General features: G+C 40.6%; 1 protein-coding gene across 4 annotated transcripts in view; it reads right to left on the bottom strand.

Moving 5' to 3' along the window:
- Positions 1-15,285, bottom strand: part of DLG5 (discs large MAGUK scaffold protein 5) — a 1,179,851-nt gene that overhangs the window by 662,371 nt on the left and 502,195 nt on the right. The window lies entirely within an intron of this gene.

Below are 15,285 nucleotides of genomic sequence, written 5' to 3' on the forward strand. Positions count from 1 at the left end.
GTGTGGCAACAGAGTAAGGCTCCCCTGGGTTAGGCAATGTTTCTATAGTACCTGGGTAAGATAAAACCTTTACTGTAAAACCTGCAATGAATCGAGCATGAGCGAGAATAGAACAGTGTGTTGATGCTTTTTTTCCCCACTGTTGATATGGTTTCAGTTACATTTAAGTAACAATGCTGACCTCCAACAACGTCAGCATGAGCATTACTGTCAGATGTGTCATACCTGATCGCCGAAATACATGTATTGTATATCTAGCCACTTGGCTGTAGTGATGTGTGTTTTAGTGTCTGTTTCATGTATTCACTGTGAGTCATGTAAATGTACTTGATGATGTGCTTTTACATGGTTATTACATTGTCTTTGTTCACCACCGAGTATTGTTCTTCGGAGTACATCTATTTAAGAGTGATTATCTTGCGTATTTCATTATTTTAAATTTAGGGTTTATTAAGGCAGTCTCATTGGGTATCAGAGAGGACGGACTGTGTCCTACCTCCCATTTGGGTTTTTTTGCTAACTGACCACAGACATTAGGTCCTAAAGAAGGCCACTGACCTTGTGAGGCATTTTTAGGAAGTCCAAAACATGTTGACCATTATGGGATGGCAGGGTCACTAATGTCCCCGGCTTTCAACCCCCCTGTTTGTTTTTAATCCTATCAGGACATCCCCTAACAAATTAGTAGGTTCGGAGCGGTCTAGGTAGTTTTAATCTTCTATTACTATATCTCTGGTTGACATGGAGTGTGCACTCCACTTCAAAGAACATTAAAAAACAAACAGTCTTTGCTCCCAAAGGAGGGTAGAGCCCACCTTGGAATCAGGTTGTGGGAAGCCCCATGATGAAGCATGCCACATCTCAATGTGGGTGAGAGCCCTGCTTTTCCCACAGAGATCAGTATGCAGAGAGAAGGCAATATTATTAATAACTGTGGAACCCTTTTGATGTGTGTTTACTTGTGATGGGAAGAGAAGGGTTTGGAATGGAGTACCTCTCATCCTTTCTTTTGTGATATAGACATTGTACAGCAGCTCAGCTGTATGGATATAGATAAGGCACCATCAGCTGAGTGATTGACAAATTGCATATCATGGCAGAAGAAGGCAGTGTCACTTACAGTGATGACATGGCAGAAACAATTTTGACTAGCCCATCATTATTAGGAGAAACCAACATAACCTAGATTTTAACACAGGTTGAGAGCTGGGTAGTCTTATGGACTTGGACAAAATAAAAACAAAGTTCCTTTGACTCATTGAGCCATTCTCAGTATCTAAGAACAAACATGGTCCAGCATGGCTTATTGATTGGTAACAAGCAACAAATATTTCTAGAGGATACCACTTTCAGAAAAGACTTGTTCCTCATTATGTGAAAATGCATGAAGGGTTGGTTGATTGTGATTATCAATACTGCCAAATGCATATCAAGTGAGTTACAGATTAAAATACGGATGAGTGAAAATCTTTTTGAGAACATCAATACATGCATCAGTAAATAAAAAAGAATTGGAGGAAGTCAATAAATAAGTGGGAGAGTTAAAGGAACACCTTACCCAATCCAAAATACCAAAACTGCAGAAGGATATAAAAATGTTTCTCTCTGGAAACTGTGTATCCATAGACTTCTAGTGACTACCAAAACCCACATCACAAGCCTCAATTTCAAGAAAACGGTTCTTCAAAAGAACCTATGGTCCTCAAGCTCGGAAAGTGAGAGTAGCGATGAAGGGAACAGGTGTGGAAACAAAAATAGACGAAGAGGCAGATTCTTTGGTTATAACCAGCCACATTTAAAATCACAGTTCCAATCATATATCTACCTGGCATGGTCAGGCTACCCTCCTTTAGTCCCCCTACTGCCCATCCCCCCCCTCAACACTTCCCACCACCAAAAGGGAAGGGGTCAGTAAAGGGGGAAACAATATGAACAGAGGGGTCAGTAGGAGGATCTCAATCAGAGGATGACTTGCAGCATGACAAAAGACCAAACACTGGGTACCAGCAAGACAAATTAGAGGTGAATATTTCGAAAGGACTGGGTTTTGTCCCTCCTAACTGAATGGACAAGTTTGACTTAAGAGGCCTAGAGAAATCTTTTCACACACTCGCTCTGGCAAGTCAGATTTTATCAGGTCGAGCAATATTTAGTACCTACTTGCCCGTTTCACAGTTGACAAAAAACAGGTGTTCTGTTCAGTCGGAAAATGAAGGAGCAATAAAGATGCCTTTAAATCTTGCTTTTTAGCTTATCACATTTAGGTCAGAAGTTAGTTTACAATTATTTTTCCTTCTCTGACTGGAGAGTTCTAGCATTTTGTGAAGTGAACGGTCGGACTTCCTGTACAAAGTATGAAATGAAAGGCTGTAGGATATCAGGTTTTTCCTAATAAACATTTAAACAACTAATAAATCAACTATACACCCATTTTAAAATATATTCTGTAGTTGTGAGAGCCCATTTTTGATCTTCTATGATATGAAAAGAATATTTCAATAGGATGAAAAACAAATCAGAACTCTTTACTTGCTGATGTGCAAATGATAAATAGATTTTCCTAAACCCACTTTTAACAGATAGTGAATACACTTTAGCTTTATCAGTAAAGCTGCAAGATAGTGGGAAGGTTTTTGGCCATTTCTTGGAAATGTACTGCCTCTAAATGACAGTAAGCTACCACATCATGTTTTAGTAATATATTTATTAAAATTGGGTGATTAAACATGAACTGAGAAACACTCTAGGCCATGCCTTGATGGCAACGCTATTAGTAAAGTGAGAGCAAAGTCAGGGATCATGTGTACCCTATATGAGGCCTAGATTCTCATAACACATGGAGCAAACATTTACTCTATTTAATGAAACAAGAGTTTCGTTTTGTACAGCAGAAATGCTGAACTCGCACATCTGAAGGTGCACTCATGAGCATGATGAAAAGGGAGACTCTGTAAAATAAAATATTTGCCAAAGATCACACTCATACTTTACTTTATTTCGGCTAAAAGCCATAAAAGTGAACAATTAAACACCATGTCATAGTTGAACAGCATATCAATTATAGGGAAAGAAAAAATAAGCGAAATGCCACATTTAACATTTAAAAGAAAACCCTAAATGAAATTTTAAAATCATATAATTTTAAGACAATACAATACAAACATTATTCTTAAAATCTTAAAATCCTGTAATATTAAATATAAAAAAGAAAATGGCTCATTATCTTACTCCAGTCAAATAACAGGTTATTATTATATTAAATAAGTAAGACCAATACATTAAAACATACAATTATAACAAATCTCTAGTTCTTATAGCCCATGCACTTTGCAGGTATCTCGCAACTGAAAAAATTATTTTGTCATTTGTATCAGTTATCATTAAGCGTAATGCTATATTCCATTCCCTTATCCCCATTAACCTACATAACGGGGCAATCCACTTCTTCCTCGGTGCCAAATATCTAGGGCAAAAGAACACAAAGTGTGCGACTGACTCCGTAGTTTTTTTGCAAAAATGGCAAAATGTTAAATCCCGATCCTCCGCTCTCCATCTCGCAGTGAATGACTTGAGCGGAAGGGTCCCTAAACTGAACTTAATATAAAGTTTTTTAGTATAGGGAGGATTAACATTGTCCATATAGGCCTCGAATCTGGGACTGCATTTATGGTCTAAAAACTGCAGGGTCCGACTACCTTGATTTTAATACCATGTTTGCACAAAATATTTTCCCAATAGCACCTGTTTATGCGCTCTTTTACTTCCTTGGTCAGATTCTGAGGAGCACTCCACACCTCTTCCATATTAAGGAGTTTACACATGTCTCTGATGTGTCTGAACCAAGGAATCTTTAGTGCACACTCGTCTAATAGAAACTCTTCTAATGCTATATGGAGAGTAGACAAATACTCAGAAGTCCAAAGCCGAACCCAATACTTGAGTGGTCTTAATGCAATTTCATTATGTATCTCGTTTAAAGCTAGATCAAATCTAAGGGGGGTGAGAGGGGTGCTCATCGGCAGTCGCAAAAAGTTTCTTAAAAAACGGTTTTCTACCGTAGTCAAACACCTAGAATTAGTGTGTCCCCAGAGCTCAGCACCATAAATTGAAGCTGCAACTGCTGCTGCTTTATAAACAGTAATAGCAGGTGATATCTCCCCTTCTGAGATATTGGCAATTTTTCTCCCTATCACTGTTGACCTCTGCCTAAGGACTGTCAGACTCTTTCCAATTTGCGCCGACCATCCTTGGTCATCACTTAGCCTAATCCCCAAATAGTCAAATTGACTGACTCTCTCCACTAATTGGCCTGCTATAGTCATTTTCCCCCTAAAAGTTTTATGCAGATTAAAAACCATAAACTTTGATTTGGTTGGGTTTATTTCAAGTCCTCTTTTAAAACAAAAATGGTAAAAAGCATCCAGTTCATTTTGCAAGCCCATGGGTGTTCTCAAGATTAATAAAGTATCGTAAGCGAACATTAACATGGGGACAGGGGATCCAGCTAACTTTGGGGCATCATGATTACAGTTTAGTAAATGGTCCGCTGCACCATTAATGTAGAGGTTAAACAATGTTGGGGCCGAAATGCACCCCTGCCTCACCCCCCTATTAACAGGTATAGCTTGTGTTAAGTCGCCACTTTGGGACCAACGTACTTTAGCATACGTCCCCTCATGTAGGTACCTTATCAAACTTAATAGTTCTCCATCAAGTTGATAGCTCTCCAACACATTCCACAATAGGTCCCGTGGGATCATATCAAAAGCAGCTTTTAAGTCGATAAAGGCTACATACAAATGACTCTTCTTTAGTGACAAGTATTTCCAACAGAGGAGATTGAATCTGAATACCTGATCTATTGTACTCATTCCTTTTCTAAAGCCTGCCTGGAAATCGGAAAGAATATGGGATTCCTCTATCCATACCTGTAATCTATTCAATACTTGCTTGCTAAATATTTTTTGACTAACATCAAGCAGGCTGATAGGCCTATAATTAGTAGGTTCTTCCCTTGGCCCTTTCTTATAGATAGGGACTATGATTGCTCCTTGCCACGAGGGGGGAAGTCTCCCCCCCCCCCCCCCTCAGTATCTCATTGCTGAGCGCATTTAGGTACAGGGACCAAGTTGTAGGTCGGGACAGAAATAGATCACCAGGGATACCATCCAACCCAGGGGCCTTCCCTTTACGGACTGATTGGAGAGCCAGAGTAGTTTCTTTCAAGGAAAAAAGGTCCAGGGCAAACTTAGGTAATATAGGTCCCCCAAGAGTTGATGAATTAGGGAGAGAATCACTAGGTTTTAATAGAGAGATAGCTGCACTACTGGTGTGAGGTTTTCTATATACGTTTTTAAAATGTGTCACCCAAATATCTGGCTGGATTGTAGGGTAATTCTCCATACCTTGAGAGCTACCTTTGTCTGCCACTAATTTCCAGAATAATTTGGAATCCTTTCCATGAAGTGCTTCTACCAGCTCGTTCCAGTATTTGGTTTCCCACTCTTTTTTTGCATTTTTTAGTACAACTTTGTACGCAATCCTAAATTCTCTTATCTCTCTGGAGTTCCCTGCCTTCAGTGCTCCCAATAGCTGTAATTTGGCCTGGCGACAGGAGTTGGGAAAACCACCTTAACGATCTTGTCCCATTCTGTGTCCGCCTCCTTACTACCTGAAACTGTGATTTTAACCGGTTAGTCAAAGATCTGTGCAAGTTGATCAAGTCCACCAATATAATGTTTGCATGCTTCAATGGTGACAGTGTTTTTACAACTATTTGATAAATTAATAGTTGAAAATTAACATCACCCTCGACCCATTCCCATTTCACATTTTTAAAATCATTTGTATTAACTAGGACATTGCCTTTGGCCCATGCTGTCATGGTTTTGCAGCTGAATAAAGTAGAAAAAAAGGTGGTACTCAGGGCATAATGATCACTGTCACTACGAGGGAGAACGACCATATCTACGAGTGATTTCCAGAGAATGTCATCTACTAATAAATAATCAAGATGACTAGAATATAGTCCTCTCCTATACGTGGGGGATGCCGGGGTATCTGACCTGGTGTTCCCATTTACAATTCTTAGTCCCTTTGTTGTCATTAGGTCTTCTAATAAATCTAGCGCTCCCCCTTCTTTCTTATTTATAACTTGAACCGGCCCCGATCTATCCCATGTTTCTGCACACTGAATTCCTTTTTGGTGGATATCTGTACTGCCATTTGATAAAGTTTGTTTTGACCAATGACTTTGTGTTTCACCACTGCGCATATTAGTAGCTCAATGTTCACCAGTAGCACATGGTATGTTTTGTTCAGTTGAGCCGCCTATGGGCTTTGACATGGCATTAGCCATCACTTTCTGTATTCAGTTTAGCCGCCTATGGGCTTTGACATTGCATTAGTCATTACATTCTGTATTCTGCCTATTGGCTTTGACATGGCATTAGCCATTACTTTCTGTATTCAGTTGAGCCGCCTATGGGCTTTGACATTGCATTAGCCATTACATTCTGTATTCTGCCTATTGGCTTTGACATGCTGTATCCAGTCTAGCCGCCTATTGGCTTTGACATTGCATTCCTATTGGCTTTGACATGATGTATTCAGTTTAGCTGCCTATTGACTTTGACATGCTATTAGATATTTTGCCTATTGGCTTTGACATGATATTGTATATTGCATTTTGTATTCAGCTCAGCTGCCTATTGGCTTTGACATGCTATTAGATATTTTGCCTATTGGCTTTGACATGATATTGTATATTGCATTTTGTATTCAGCTCAGCTGCCTATTGGCTTTGACATGATATTATACATTGCATTTTATATTCAGCTTAACTGCCTATTGGCTTTGACATATTATACATTGCATTTTGTATTCAGCTCAGCTGCCTATGGGCTTTGACATGATATTATACATTGCATTTTGTATTCAGCTTAGATGCCTATTGGCTTTGACATGACACTAGACATTGCATTTGATATTTAGGTTAGCTGCCTATTGCCTTTAACATGACATTGCATTTGATATTTAGGTTAGCTGCCCATTGCCTTTAACGTGGAGTTAGACATTGCAGTTGAGAATCCAAGCTGTATTTTTCCAAGCTGTGTTTTTGCACCAGAGAACCAAGATGTTTTTCTCACAGTAGACTAGACATGATAAGAGAGAGTACATGGGTGTTGTTTTTCTCTTTGCTTGAGCTTGGGAACAGGAGTAGTCTTGGAGACCTGGCCAGTCTCCAAAAGGCTTGCTCAGTTTCCCAGGTCTGAGAGGAGGGGGCACACCTTTGTAACGAATGTAACAGGCTGCAGAGGGTCAGATTCGAATCTGCCGGACCTCGTGCTGGAGCTTGGCGCCAGCTGCCAGCAATCCCGTGTGGGTAGATGAATCTCTCTTTCTCGCGGCTGACAGGGGTCATCAGCTTGCAGACCTTAGAAAGATGAAGCTGTGAATAGTTCCCACACGGTGAAGTATTTGTTTTGCTTTGCATTCAATATCTTATAAATATAACCTGCTGTGTATATTGCAAACTGATATATTTTGTTTGATTAACGCGGACTTGAAAGCTACTAATTCGTCATACATAAAATATTGTGGTTGGGGAAGAATTAACAACAATAAAAGTCTTCTTTGACCTCAGAAGTGCATTTCTGTTGTGTTATGTTAGTGCTTAGAAACTAGATAAGAGGAAAGCACTACAATTGGTACCTGGAGTCGTGGGGTCGGTCATTAAGAGGTGATTAAGAAGGGGTTTGACGAGTTAGTAGATTTCTAAGTGCACACTTTAAAAGTGTAATTGTTTTTTTGTTGTTTGGAGAGTTACAGAAATTGTTTTTTTGTTGTTTGGAGAATGACAGTAGCACGGCAGACCATGTCATGTGTTGTTAAACTGCCTGATGGTGCTACGAAAAACTGTGAATTGTTTGTTGTTTGGAGAATCACAGTAGCACGGCAGACCATGTCATGTGTTGTTAAACTGCCTGATGGTGCTAAGAAAAACTGTGAATTGTTTTCTGTTTGGGGAATTACAGAAGAAAATGCATGTGTAGCTAGAATGCCTGATGTAGAAAACGTGTGTTTTGGAAGTAATGATGACAGAAAGGTCTGGATACCTTTATCTGCTTACAGAGAAATGCAGGAGAAATGTAGGCAGTTGGAACATGAAAATAGGAATTTACGTGAGCAAATTAGCCAGGATACAATAATTCTAAATAATGCTGAAAGTTATAAAAATGAAGAATCTTTCTTGTCCCATTCCAGTAAGGAGGGGGTTAAGACAGCTCCGAGCTGCTTTGAGTTTTCGTGTGAGCCAGGGTTTTTGGCAGACAAAATGCATTCCTTAACTGATAACATGGACGAGAGAGACCAGAATGTGATTTACGAGTTACCGTTGCAAAATGCACAAGTAAAACGAAAGATTTTAGAGAAAGAGCTGACTTTCATTAGCTTGTTTGATTTTTGGAAAAAGAATAGCTCTCATTTGAGTGAAATCCTAACACTTTTGTATATGGTCACTGTGAAAAATTATATGCAGCTGCGCGCTTGTGATTTGGCAAATGAAATAATGCAGACTTTAGGTTTTTGCGCAGTGCAAGAAGGAAATACTTATGTACATTTAAATCAAGAACAAGGAAAGAAAATAGTGCCCCTAGCTAGAATCATACAATGGATCTGGTACTTGCAAGACAGGGCTAGAGTACCACAGGTAAAAGAATTATCAATGAAGTTGTGTGCACCATTTGAATTCGTGTCTACTGAAGATAAAAAGCATGTTTGTTTTACTAATGATTCATTGACTGAAATGTTGTTTTCTGGCACCGTAGAAGGAACAGCGTTGTATAATGTGTGTCAGATTTTAAAGCAAGAGCTACGTGAGATGTGTCATTTTTATGCTGATTTTTGGTTCTTTGATAATGTTTTAGCCACATGGCTTGTACCTAACTGGTTCAATTACCTTGCAGATGTTAATGAGAAAAATTCAGATAGAGAAGTGTTCACCCAGAATTCTGCCTTAGTGGGGATGGCTAAGTGGGTGCCCCAGAAATGTGAACAGCTGAGAGAAAAAGCCACTTACAGGTGGGCAGAGATGAGAGAGATGCACATTCCCCTAGATTTGATAAAAACTGTGCAGCACGCACAAAAGCAATCTGTCATGCAAGCAGTCACAGAGCAGTTGGGGAGAGGAACGTTACCAGATCAGAAATGGCAAATTGATCAGGTTTTAGGGAAAGTGATTGTTGCAAATTACCAAGGAAAAATCTAAATTATGCTGATACCTAGAAAAGAATCTGATTCATTCATACAAATTGGAGACAGAATGGCCCAACTTGACAAAAATGCAGTGAATGGAGGTTTGGTAAAGAAGGAGTCTGCCCCAGCCCTTCTGACAGTGCAAGAAAAGGGAAGCTGTGGCGCAGCAGATAAAAACCTCAGTGCTGATGTGTGGGCTGAAGCCCCAAGTGACCCTCCAGAACCTGCAGAAAATACAACAAAGGGCCCCAAAAACGTCCTGCTGATTATAAAACAGGGAAAGAAAGAGGAAGGGTGCAGTTTAAATGAAAAATGTTATTTGCAAGAAAAGTCATACTTGTTTCTTTTGCAGATCCTACCACGTTTCGCCACTGTCCCTGAGTGTGCTGTGTGGTCCCCCTTCCGGTGTGTGCGTGTGGGGTCGGGGAAGGGACCGAATCCCCAACCTGAACCTGGCTGAGTAAAGTGCCAGCACCATGGATCCATTTTGCGCAAACTGCGCCTTCAGTTCAAGTTCAACTTGTTTGATTGCATTCTTCCAATGGAACTAAGCTGTGTTTTTTTTTTTTCCCTCTCGTATGGAACTCTGACTTTTGCTTACCTTCCAGCAAACCTTTCAGGTGGACCGTGCCCCTTTACATGAGTAGAACTCATGCCACATCAAATTGCTAACACTGTTGAATTAGAGACTCATTCAGAGTATAAAAATTGCCCAGTCTTTTCTATGTAAATGTATCTGATGTGAAAGGTTATGAGATCAATGTGTTAATTCACTTCTATTGCTTTACAGGGATTGCTTTGACTTGCTGATAATGTTTTTTTTTGTTTTGTGCTGATGTTTTTGTGTTTGTTTGAAACAAGAGATATGTGAAACAAAAATTCATTGGTCAAAGGGCGGAATGTACTGCCATTTGATAAAGTTTGTTTTGACCAATGACTTTGTGTTTCACCACTGCGCATATTAGTAGCTCAATGTTCACCAGTAGCACATGGTATGTTTTGTTCAGTTGAGCCGCCTATGGGCTTTGACATGGCATTAGCCATCACTTTCTGTATTCAGTTTAGCCGCCTATGGGCTTTGACATTGCATTAGTCATTACATTCTGTATTCTGCCTATTGGCTTTGACATGGCATTAGCCATTACTTTCTGTATTCAGTTGAGCCGCCTATGGGCTTTGACATTGCATTAGCCATTACATTCTGTATTCTGCCTATTGGCTTTGACATGCTGTATCCAGTCTAGCCGCCTATTGGCTTTGACATTGCATTCCTATTGGCTTTGACATGATGTATTCAGTTTAGCTGCCTATTGACTTTGACATGCTATTAGATATTTTGCCTATTGGCTTTGACATGATATTGTATATTGCATTTTGTATTCAGCTCAGCTGCCTATTGGCTTTGACATGATATTATACATTGCATTTTATATTCAGCTTAACTGCCTATTGGCTTTGACATGATATTATACATTGCATTTTGTATTCAGCTCAGCTGCCTATGGGCTTTGACATGATATTATACATTGCATTTTGTATTCAGCTTAGATGCCTATTGGCTTTGACATGACACTAGACATTGCATTTGATATTTAGGTTAGCTGCCTATTGCCTTTAACATGACATTGCATTTGATATTTAGGTTAGCTGCCCATTGCCTTTAACGTGGAGTTAGACATTGCAGTTGAGAATCCAAGCTGTATTTTTCCAAGCTGTGTTTTTGCACCAGAGAACCAAGATGTTTTTCTCACAGTAGACTAGACATGATAAGAGAGAGGACATGGGTGTTGTTTTTCTCTTTGCTTGAGCTTGGGAACAGGAGTAGTCTTGGAGACCTGGCCAGTCTCCAAAAGGCTTGCTCAGTTTCCCAGGTCTGAGAGGAGGGGGCACACCTTTGTAACGAATGTAACAGGCTGCAGAGGGTCAGATTCGAATCTGCCGGACCTCGTGCTGGAGCTTGGCGCCAGCTGCCAGCAATCCCGTGTGGGTAGATGAATCTCTCTTTCTCGCGGCTGACAGGGGTCATCAGCTTGCAGACCTTAGAAAGATGAAGCTGTGAATAGTTCCCACACGGTGAAGTATTTGTTTTGCTTTGCATTCAATATCTTATAAATATAACCTGCTGTGTATATTGCAAACTGATATATTTTGTTTGATTAACGCGGACTTGAAAGCTACTAATTCGTCATACATAAAATATTGTGGTTGGGGAAGAATTAACAACAATAAAAGTCTTCTTTGACCTCAGAAGTGCATTTCTGTTGTGTTATGTTAGTGCTTAGAAACTAGATAAGAGGAAAGCACTACAATATCATTAATACAATTCAGTTGCATATTAATGTCTCCTGCAACAATTAGGCCCTGCCCACCCGGTAGGCAATTAAGAAGGTCTGTTAGCATATTCATCAATGCAGTCTTAGTCCTATGGATGCCAGGCCTGACATATATGTTTACAATTACTATACTAAAGGACCCTCTAGCGGTACTAAGTTCAACCTCAACAGCTAGTAGGTCCCTTGAAGGGGTTACTAGCTCCTTCACTTTTGTAAACAGATCATGTTTTAACCAAATTATCAAACCCCCTGCTGCCCTGCCAGATGATGAAGGAAGCGCGGTCTTCTGAAAGGTCCAGTAGCCTTCTCTATTAGTCGCAGATGAAGCCCATGTTTCCTGCAGTAAAATAATATGGTGTTGGTCTATAAAACGACACCAGTCGGGGTTGACTGGTTTCTGGAGCAGTCCTGCCACATTCCAGGATAAGAGCCTGATCGGTGGGTCAAGTCCATCCCCCTTATCTATTTGGTTCTCTCTGTTTTTGTTCAAGCAAGGCATTACTCCATGCGCACTCCCCTCTATTGGAGCTCTACAATGTGCTTTTGGATCTGCTCTCCAGGTGTACAATATCTGATTACTTGCTATAGGAGGGTCTAAGCTGGGTATACCATCTCTCCCACCCTTCATTGTGGGGGCTTTACGTCAATCTATATCAGAGGTCGGCCTGTTCCTTGAATCCCTTTGGTCCCTTCTGGGAGTACATGTATGCAGGGTCGTTGGAATATTATATCTCTCTAAAAAAAAATGATTTTCCAATGATTGGGGGATTGTTTGGATAAGTGACACTTGTGACGAAGCACTGGGTCTCACTCTTAAATCTAATGTCAAAAGGCCCTTAACTAAGGTCTGGCTCCTCAATTTAAACCCTATAAGATCTGTTGGTAATCCTGGTCTTGAGTATCTTTGTGCGGTGACTATGTCCTCTCTTATAATAGATCTACACTTCTTTGTCCCCCTTATCCAATGGATTACTTTATTTACAAGAGAATCCCCAGGCTCATTATAACCGTTGCTTAGCTTAGGAACATTTGTCATGTATATATCATGTCCACTATATCTGATCTGGCTTGGGGGAACATTTCTCCATGGGTCGATGGCCTTTTGTCCAAAAGTTCATGTCTATGCGTCTCACAGTTAACACCTCTATTCCTAATTGTCTCCCAATCATTGGAAGTGCCAACACCAGGAGGAGCATTTAGGCCCCCATAAGGGTTCTGGATTACCACTTCAGTCCTTTTTCCCCTTTGAATTCCTGCCGTAGATAGTTCGGCTAGGTGAATTTTCTTCGTCGGGGAGTTAGAGTCAGATTTGGGTGCTCATTTCCTTATGTCCCCAACTATTTCAGAAATGCCATTTAACTTCTCATATATCATATGACTAAAAGATGTAAGGTATTCTCTGAGACTCAGTATTTCAGCTCTTATTTGTACTAACTGTTGTTCCACAGGATGTTCCCTCTGGATAGGTGCAGATGTTAACGTCTCCTCATTCTCCCTTAGGATACTCCTTTCTGAGTCACAAGGCGCCAATAAGGCGAGAGGTAAAAAACAGTTAGTACAATTTAATAGAGGGGATGCAGCACCCAGCTGGGCAGGTGAACACAGATTAGGACTCTCTGTTGGATGATTGAGATTTCCTAACCTTTTAGGTTCCGGATTGAATCCCTGTAAGATAGGGGACTGTGGTACTCTATCCACAGGGACAAAAAAAGATTTTATATCCTTAGTAGTAACATTAGCACCTTTTTTATGAGATTTTGAAGGCTTGGTAGCTAACAAGCTTTCCACTTCCTCTATAAGATCGTCAATTTGAGTCAGTGTACAGTTTTCAGCAGAGTGTCGAGGTACTTTCTTTGCCCCTCCCTGCTCCGTGGGATTACCACTATCTTTCCTCTTCCCCATCCTAGTTAGTAATAAAACTTCCCCCGAATTCGGTGTCGCAAAAAGAAGGCGGGAAAAGGGGAAAGATACGATCACTACAGCAATATATAGAAGATCGGCCTGGACTGGTAGCAATAACTGGTAAATAGGTCTCTCAATTTAGGAGTTAAATCCAGTCGCAAAAGAGTAAAAAACGCCAAACAGTACTTCCAGGCAGCCACACTCCCATATGCTGCCAAATCCTGGGGTGTTTAGGGGGATGTCAGTGGGGAGGCCCTGCCCTGCCTCTTCCTGGCAATGACGGGCAAGGAGAGGCCCGCCCTTGGCCCGGGCTGCGCCCGCATGCGTCCCGCGAGAGGGAGTGCTGTGACAGCTTTTAAAGGGCTCCCAGCCCTGGGTGCAGCCCCTCCTCCTCCGAAAGAAACCAGCTGATTGTATTCAGCGCGTCCCGCGAGCGAGCGGGAGCACTGTGACAGTTTTTAAAGGGCTCGCAGCCCTGGGTGCAGCCCCTCCTCCTCCGACGAAAGAAACCAGCTGATTGTATTCAGCGCGTCCCGCCAAAGATCACACAATCTGAGACCAGATTATGGGTTAAGTTCATTATAGTTAGATCGAGTAGGTTATTACAGGCATAGAAACATTTTTGTGATTTGTTGAGGGCAGTTTAACAAGAGCACTCTCCATCTTAAGGATGGCCCGCCTTAAAGCAGTTTTTTCTAAGAAAGAGGAATCCAGAGAAGGGGCTGGTGATAAGGGTCTCTGAATAAAAATAACTTTTAAGCCCCCAAAGCATTTGGTTCTAGCTGTGGTCATAGCCTTTGAACAGGATTTATTCATAAGATAGACACTATTAAAGTTGAGTATGACAGGGTTTTCTATAACCTTCCTAAGCCAGAATGCAAAGCTTTATAGCAGCTTAAACAGAATTATCTCATAACGATAAAAATGGCTGACAAAGGGGGTGTCGTTGTAACGGAGTATTACACAGAGTGTCTTAAGATTGTTGGGCGACATGAGGAATTACACCAAAAGAATGTGAGAACCTGCTTACGAAACCCAAAAAGAAATCAAGAAGGCTACTGACAAGGGTAAGAATAATAGGTGAATTACCGTGCACGAAGTGAGATTGCTGAGATAGAGTAATCTAAGGGTACCATAATTTTATACAATTCCCAAAAAACATAACGGGGTTAACCCTGCTTTAGGACACCCAATAGTATCTGGCATTGGGTCAGTGTTGGAATCCCTCTCACAATACAGTAATTATCATTTAAGGCTTGGTTTTGTGAAAATGCACTCCTATCTCAAGGACACAAAGGAAGTATTCAATGCACTGGAAGAAATCACATTTAGCAAGGAATCAGATTTGATGATTTCATTTGACGCTGAATCATTGTACACCAGTAGTTCTCATGAAGAGACTTAAGGGTGAGTGATGCATTAATTATTAATCAGGTGTGGACACTATTTGGCCCCTCAAGAATATGTCATTTCCCTGGCCAGAACAGCACTGACTAGGAATTAATTTGAATTTAAGGGGACATACTACAAACAAATCCATGGTACTTCTCTGGGTAGTATTTTTGTGTCCATTTTGGCGTGTCTGTATGTTCAAAGATTTGCAGAAGAGCATATATAAACTTGTCAGGTAATCCATACAGAGACAGTATTAGGCACAGGAAGTGCCACATTGATGGCATGTTTTTTGATCTGGCAAGGTACTAAGGTTGAAGCACTTGAGTTTGTGGGTTGGCTAAACTGCTGCAACCAGTTTTTAAAATTTTACATCTATGATTATTAAACCGATCGTCCCATT

Source organism: Pleurodeles waltl, chromosome 6, assembly GCF_031143425.1.
Source record: "Pleurodeles waltl isolate 20211129_DDA chromosome 6, aPleWal1.hap1.20221129, whole genome shotgun sequence".
Lineage (NCBI taxonomy): Eukaryota > Metazoa > Chordata > Amphibia > Caudata > Salamandridae > Pleurodeles > Pleurodeles waltl.